The sequence below is a fragment of the Triticum aestivum genome, chromosome 3B, assembly GCF_018294505.1.
Source record: "Triticum aestivum cultivar Chinese Spring chromosome 3B, IWGSC CS RefSeq v2.1, whole genome shotgun sequence".
Classification (NCBI taxonomy): Eukaryota; Viridiplantae; Streptophyta; class Magnoliopsida; order Poales; family Poaceae; genus Triticum; species Triticum aestivum.
In genome coordinates, this window is record NC_057801.1 from 184,567,968 (window position 1) to 184,576,164 (window position 8,197).

The following is an 8,197-nucleotide window of genomic DNA, read 5'->3' on the forward strand; positions in this document are numbered from 1 at the left end:
AATACAATAGAAGATTAGTCTTTGAATACAATTCATCATATTAGTCTCCGAATACAATTCATCATATTAGTCTCCGAATTAAAAAGACCGAACAAAGATAGAACATTATATTACAAGTCTCGAGACCGCGAGTAGCGAGTTTGTCTTCACATTACAAGTCGATATCGATCATCTAAACTACCATCACATAGAAGAGAGCTGCGGTCATCACGATGAGCATCATCACGATGAAACTCGTCTTCATCCGGTTCCTCCAACGCTCCCTCCCCTCTCCCGCTAGATAGCGGGCGTATCTAGATTCGGCCTCGGCCCTAGTGGTGTACCCTTTGTAACTGTTACCGCTGAATCGGTGAACCTGTCTCCGACACTCCTCCCAGTCATCGTAGACTCCGGGAACCTTACCCTTGTACACGACATACGTCGGCATCGCTATGCACTAGCCAAACGAAACGTTAGTACCAATTCACAGACAATACATAAGCAATATATAATAATGCAACAGAACGATCGAAAGAGAAAAGCAAGACATTAATAGCATCGATTACATCTAAGTTGAACGACTCTCGAAACCAAAGAGACATACTACAAGTTCATTAAAGTTTAATTACAACATGAGCCAATCGATGTTTCAGAACTAGACAACTCGACTCAAGGGACCGGAGCATGGATGAAGCCGCCGTCTATCGTGGGAGTCATGAAAGAACGGGCGTTGTCATCCTGCATTTGTAGCATTGTGTCGATGTCACTGTTGGACGGTTGATTTCTGAGGTAGAACTGCCCCGAGGTACGAAGGACATCTTGATGGATGATTTCCGGAAACTCCGACTGGATGCGAAAGAATTCTTGTCGGAGGTCCGCGTCCTGGATTGCCGACACGCTCGCGGCCCAATCTTTGAGTTTACTCGGTAGCAGAAGTTGATGATGGTCCCGTACGATCGCCCGCATGTGATGGATGGCGTAGTAGGCACCCTTCTGACCGCCAGGCGGCTGCTTGACGCAGCAGAACGTCGTATTGTGGGAGAACACGTGCTTGCCGTACTTACGAATAGGCCTGGTGAAGGTGCCTCCAGATTGGGCGTAGCCGGGGAGAACATCATCAAGAACCTTCTTGACATTTGTGTAGTCTACGTTCGACTGACGGTCCGGGTCGAAATACGTGGCCATGGAATATTTGGGGCTTAGGAGGATGAGCGTGCAACGTGTGTCACTGCAGAAAACACGGAATGTTAAAAGAAAAACGATCGAAATGTAAGAATTCATATGTTACGGGCCGGTTGAGGGGAGGACTTACTCGGGAAAGTAAGGCACGAGGAAGTTATCCTTATCTTGGTTTGCCAGAATGACGCCTTCGAGGTAAGAACTCGCGACTTGCCGGTCCCCAGCGCTGCCCAAGATCTTGGCACGCATGTAGAAGGGGTCGACTATCACGATGTCCGGGGTCTTGTCGCAAATGATCCGCATCTCCATACTCAGCGAAAATAGCCGAACGAAGGTGTAGTGCAGCAGATGAAGGTTCAACATAGCGTGGATGTCATCAAAACGCAGGACGATCGTACGCCCGATGGAGTTATCCACAAAGCCCTTGCCCTCTGGCACCTTGGCCGCGAAAACCGGGTATGGCACATCCTTCTCCCTGAGACGCCGCTTCTCCAAAGCAAGAACACTGTCATGCAGACTCCGCATAGCACCGGTTGCAGCATTGAGCATATTTGTCGGTAGCATCGCCCTACCCGCCACATGCACCCTCCTCGAGATATCCTGCGGTGAAGGTGGCCCGTCCTGAGCACGGATCGTACTCGGTGCCGGCTGGCTTGCACCCTTCTTAGTCTTTCTTTTGCGTGCCTTCTTCTTCTCCTGTAATGGGACCGAGTTCTGCTCACAGACCGCCTTCTTGAGTGTGTTGGGGCTGATAATATTTCGCACCTCGCCTATCTGAGGCTCGGTGAAGTCGGCAGCTGGAGGCGTCTCCTGAGAGCTGAACGCCAGACGGCGCCTGTTGCAACTTGGCTTCTCCGCGGTACGAGCTAGATCGCACACGTCTTTTGTTGGGTTTGGTTCTTGAGAAGGAGGCCCCATGAAGTCGCCATCGTACCCATGCTCGGCAAAGTACTGATCGACGTTGCCAAATGTATCATCATCGTCGTCGTCGTCGTTCTGATCCTGTGCCATATGCATGTTTGGATCCAGTGGCATAGGGATGTCCGGCACCGTTACGGCGGTCTTGCCATGGGGCCGACTTGGCGCCGGCACGACTGGCGGTGTTGTCTTTGGGGTGGTGTCCCCCGCCCCCAAACGAATCTGGCTCTTTGGCCAAAGCAGGGGCCAGCTCAGGCAGGCGCTGAGGGTCATCACGTCTTCATCATCGGCCCCGACGGGTCGAATCGGAGGTAACAAGTCGTCGCAGCCTGGCAGCACCCGAACCAGTTGAACCCTAAACAAGTTGGGTGGCATCTGGGTACCGTGGAACAAGGGGTTGCCCGGTTGAACGATTTTGCCCTTGGCGACATCGACCAACTCGTTGTTCACGAAGTGGAGGAGAGTGCACGGAACGTCGGCGGCGCCCTGCGAAAACATGTAGGGCGTCAGGGATGCCCAGTCAAAGGCAAGGAGATGAAGTCCTCGGCCGAGAGAGGCTTAATTAGTTACCATGATGATGGTGCCGAGCTCGGCTAATGTCGAGGCACCGCCAACGGCGGGCGTGCAGTTGACGGAGGGGCCGCTTGCTGAAGAGGTGCCGGCCGGCGTACACCCGGGTGCATTAAGCTCCCGTGCCGGCGTCGGAGACACCAATGCCGCCTCCGCCGGAGGCACCAATGGCCCCGCCATCGCATTATGCGAGTTGCTGGCCGTGAAGCTAGGAATCGGGGGCGGCCCCTGTTGGCCGCCCGCAATCCACGCACTCAGCCCCGAGATCAAGGTAGGCACAAGGGCGGTGATCGTCGCTCCGAGTCGTTGTTCCACTTGCTCTTGGACAATCTCCGGAATCCGCGCCACCTGTGCCTTGAGTTCTTGAACCTCTCGCGCCTGGCTTTCCGAGCTGGTCTTTTTCTCCTTCCACACACCAGCGGTATAGTATGACCCCCATTTTGTCGACAAGCCTTTGCCGGCCACACGACCAGCTGACGTCGGCTTACTGAGCTTATCCTTGTTCTTCATTACATTCAACTCCCTATTTAGAGTGGTGTCCCAAGGGTTGCTCTTAGTCGACCCCGCGCTACTGCTTTCAGTCGCCTGCGGAAGGAATGTGAACCATTTAGAAATTTGGCTTCATTAATTAGAATGCAACCATATGGAGCTAATTACGCGGGGGTGTATTCCTTACCAGAACAAGCTCAAGCTACCTGGTCTTCGGATCCGTGGTAAGCTCCTTTGTTTTCGGGTCCTTCTTGTACCGGGCCCTAACAAAGTTCCTGGTCTTCTTGTCACCGTATTTATCGAAGAGGGGCGGTAGGCCTTGCTCGGCACGGTCCGCCTCCTCCTTGTCCCATATAGGCTCCGCCACTCTGTAACCGCCGGGACCGAGTGTGTGTTCCCCTATGTTCAGCTCCCGCATTTGTTTCCCCCACTCACTTGATTGGGAGCTTGCGGTGCTCGAGCAATTGATCTTGAAGTCGTTGTAGTCATCTTCGGTGATCGAAGGATTTTTCTCCTTAATCTTCTGATAACTCTCACCTTTCTCGATCATTCTCTTCACATTGCTTTTCCAAGTAGACAGGGCCTTGCTCATCTTCGTGAGGGCAGCATTGTTCACTTTATTCCCTTTGAGGCTTGTGTTTTCAAATTCAGCGGGGAACTTGTATCGTTCGTGCAGCTTCGTGAAGAGGAGGTGGCGCAAATTCCCTCGGTCAGGATGCCTCAGGTTCTCGGTGTTGATCGAGACGGTGCTCCGGACAATGCACCCGAGCTGAAGCGAGTACCCCTTGACTATTCGTTCGGGCGCCGTTGGATTCCCGTTGGAGTCCACTTCAGTAACTTCCTCCTTGAGGGTGCGGAGCACGATCGGGCGCCGGTCCTTCCGTTGCCTCTTCGGTTGGCTGCCATCTGTGCGTGCGCTGCCATCATCAGTGGTGGCATCCTCGGCGGCACCATCAGTGGTGGCATCAGTGTGGTCATCCTCGGCGGCACCATCCGTGGTCTTAGGATCGGTGGGGAAGGCGGCGTCCTCATAGAAGTGAGGTTGTTCCTCCATCTCCTGGGACAGCTCCCAGAATGCCTTGCCGCCCGAACCCCCGGCCTCATCGTTGTGGGCCATGTTTCTCTCTAAATAGAAACAAAGTTTGGTCAAAAAGTTGGTTATTGTCAAGGAACAAGATCTCTAAGTTGACCAAATAACCTAATTCTCGAGGAATGACGCCAAAAAGTTGGTTATTGTCAAGGAACAATTGAGAGATGTTTGTGATATTGCCTAGGTGTTTTGGGATAGAACCTGTTAGTGTGTTGTTGCTAAGGTCCAAGTCCACGTTCTCAGGGTAACCTAGTTCTTGAGGGGTGTGTCTAGAAAGTTGGTTGCTGCAAAGATACAAGGTTGTGAGTTTGGTCAAATTGCCTATGATGTTTGTGATATTGCCTTGGATCTTGAAGGCACTGTTGCATGATGCAGTGGTACAGCCAACATGGGACATCATCTTTGCAGGCTAATTTTCTAGATTGTAACACTGGGATTTGTGCACAAGCTAAGCTAGCTAAGACAGTAGCTTCCTTGCAACCCACAAAAGACAAAGGAAAAGGGGTGAAAAGGGGGAGATGGTTAGCTTTGATGAGCAGGCAACATCTTCCTAACCCCCTTCTTCTTGTCTCCTCTCACTATCTCTCTCACACACATGGCAAGCAAGGGTGTCTGAGTGTGTGAAAAAAATACTAAACTAATCCAACCACTAAAGCAAATTAATTTTTATTTCGGTTGAGAATCAGGCACCTTCTAGGTCAAGAAAATTGGGCATGACCTTTGCTAATTTTCTTGACCTTGGAGTGCCCCATTTCTCAACCGAAACGGAAATTAATCAACGTTTCAGGAGAAAGGGGTCATTTTAGAAGATCACAAGTAGCAGCAGCATCACTTAACAAAATCACAACTAGCAGCAGCTCGCAGATAGCAGCAGCAGCATCACTTGACAAGTAGTACAGCAGCAGCAGCAGCATGCATGCACTGGTCCATGGCACAAAGTCCATGACCCAGAACAGAGCACTTTACTAAAAATGAAGAAGAAAAAAGGCATGCATGCACTGGTTGTAGCAAATCATCATTTCTGAATCAAAACAACAATTAGGACAGGGAAATTATGACACACTTCTGAAGAAAAAATGATTTGTGTAATCTGGTTGGTACTCTTACAGTTGCATAAATTGAAAAAAAATTGATCTGTGTGATCTGGGTTACATTATCAGCAACCTTGCATTTCATTTTATACAAAGGAGCTCACAAAGGCCATGTCATGCTTCGCAATATTTGTTTACTGAAACTAAATGAACAAGAGCAAAGATGCACTAAAGGTTCTGCGGGACATGCTTTATGTCTAACACTCCTATGTTTAAGATATGCATAACATTCAATCTGGATCAATCTCACACTATGAACATAGGAAAAATTATCACTCCCTTTTGAGTGAATCGAACCACAACAACAAATCAAATATGGGGCTCACATGAGGAGTAAGACGATGCTTGGGCTTGTTGGAGTCTTTCTTGGCCTTGCTCTTCTTCACCACAAGTCTGCATCACCACAGAAACAATAGCAGAAAAGCGAATAAGAACCCAACGTGAAACAACATCAGGAAAACTAAAGCAGAACAACCACCGGAAATGAGTCCATCACCTAAAACCAAGCAGATGATAACATTGAGTAAGAAAGACTGATGAGATGTGCTGGTTTACCTAAAACCATTTCCTTGATAACACTCATTTCCGTCTAAGGTGAAATAAACATATGCATGCCAAGGTGAAATAGTACAAAGAAAGCACTCATCAGGTAGCAGTGCATACAAAATCCCTGTTTTACTAGTAGCAAATACTTTGTGTGTTAGCAGTAGTAAAAACTATACAAAATCCTTGTTTTACTAGTAGCAAATACTCTATGTTAGCAGTAGTAAAAACTCATGGAGTACCAAATTCAAATAAAAAAATGTTGTAGCTAACAGAAGTATGGAAATGTTGTTAACAACTCGAGTCAGAAAAGGTAGGAGTCTCTTAAGAGAGACACAACTGATACTGATCAAATATAATAACATAGCACACAAATAGGTAGGTACATTGACTTCTTTAAAGACAATAAGCAGGACCAATAGATTCACATGTTACATCAGTATGAAGTTACAATGGCAGATGCCAAGTGTGAAAAGGATATGGCAAAAAAATTATGCTCAGAACAGAGGATATGCAGATTGGGGGAAGCAGAGTTAGCCATATTCAAAAATGAAAAAATAGTAAATGGTCTACCTACAGTATTATCCTTCCAGCATGAAGATGTGAGTACATACTAAGTAGCATCGGCACAAGATAAACAGAAATGAACAAAAAGATGCAGTATGAGTATGTACATTACAAGGAACAGTTTTTTGCATTGACAACAGAAGCTATGCTCACAAATTTGTATTGTAGGTACAGGAAATGTGCCAGAAATCATATAAGCATACCCAATTACTGTAGTATTTCAAAACATCGATATTTCAAAACACTGTAGTATTTCAAAACATCGATATTGCAATGCATGTGCAATGAATACTACAGTTTTTAAAAAGCTGCAACGTTCATCAGCACATTCTGCCACACCAGCTACAGTTGTTTTTGTTCGTCCATCCTCTGATGAAGCTATATGACACTTTCATTTGCAAGTTAAACTTAAAGCCATATGGTTGTATGATGCCTTTTGCTAATACCAGTTAAGGTAGTTTAAACAGGAGAAAGGTAATAAGGTGACCTCAATGTTGTGGGTCAAAGTACTTCAATTAGAGTTACTCCGTTAGAAACACTTTTCATGGGTTTATGCGTTTGACGAAGGTAATACCAATGGAAGCAAATTACCATCAAATGTGCTAATCGCTTGCTTTAGTATCCCATGCTAGTTTTGTTAGTTCTAGTTTGGTCACGGTTAACGTTATCTATGCGATATCTGAGCACCATATGCATTTCTCCATCAAGGACAGGTTTATCACTCTAGTTTCATTGATGATGATGGGATCACAAAAGCCTGTGGGTGTCCTTTGCTTCCACTCAAAACCCATATAAAGGGCCCATCCCCAGCCTCAGATTCAGGTACTGTCACAACATCAGACACATTTCAATCCTGCATGACCACGCTGAACTGCTTATTAAAATGTTGATGCTATTACAGATAAGGCGGATATAGTTGATGAAGCAATAACTTTCTTCTGTGCAAATGTTTTCTTCAAAAACTTCCATGTCAAAAGCCCAGCAGACAAATTGCTGATCTATCTGACATCTTACATCAATATTGCCTTGAAAAGACTAGAAACCTGCCGGACGCTGGCTGTCGGAACTAAGGCAATCATTAACCTGGGGTTGGAAAAAGTTCCTGTGCCTGGAGAACCAGGGTTTCCTTTTCCCTGGACTTTTCACTCTCCCCCAATCTGGGGAGGAAGCAGGTATATATAGCTCCATCAACTTCAATTGCATATTTGCACGTGCATATGCTTTTAGTGAAAGTAACTAAGCTAACTCTTGTCTGCAGAAGTAATAAGTTGTTTGCTTGGTATTCCACGTAATTTACTTCTTCAGAGAGAATCAAACAGTAGCATTTTACTTAAGCCTTAGGCTAGTTCAGCTATAAATTGGTAGAAACCGATCAAATCTAACAACAGAATATTCTAACTGCCCTTAACTTCTCTAATGCAGAACTGTTGAGGAACTATCTGAAGCAGATAAGGGAGGAAACGAGCGGGAGGCTGCTCAACTGCGCATACAGAGCTAATGGCACTCCCAACAAATGGTGGCTGGCTTTTGCGAAGAGGAAGTTCATGAACGTTGTCATCCTTTAGAGCGTAAGCACATCAGCAACAGCTTAAGGGGTCGGGGCGGTAGCTTACCTTGGAGGAGCGGGCCGGGGTGGAGGAGGCGGTCGGAGAGGATAAGGATGCTCCAGCGACGGGTGGTGGTGGTGGTGCTCCGGCGACGGTGGTGTGGATGGGGCGGCGTCCGGGCGGCGGGGTCGCGTCGAGGCGGCGGGGCAGCGTCGAGGTGGCGG

General features: G+C 47.4%; 1 pseudogene; it reads left to right on the plus strand.

Annotated features, from left to right (window-relative positions):
- Nucleotides 1-8,013, plus strand: part of LOC123067439 (actin-related protein 2/3 complex subunit 3-like) — a 72,097-nt pseudogene extending 64,084 nt beyond the window's left edge.
- Nucleotides 8,014-8,197: the final 184 nt, after the last annotated feature.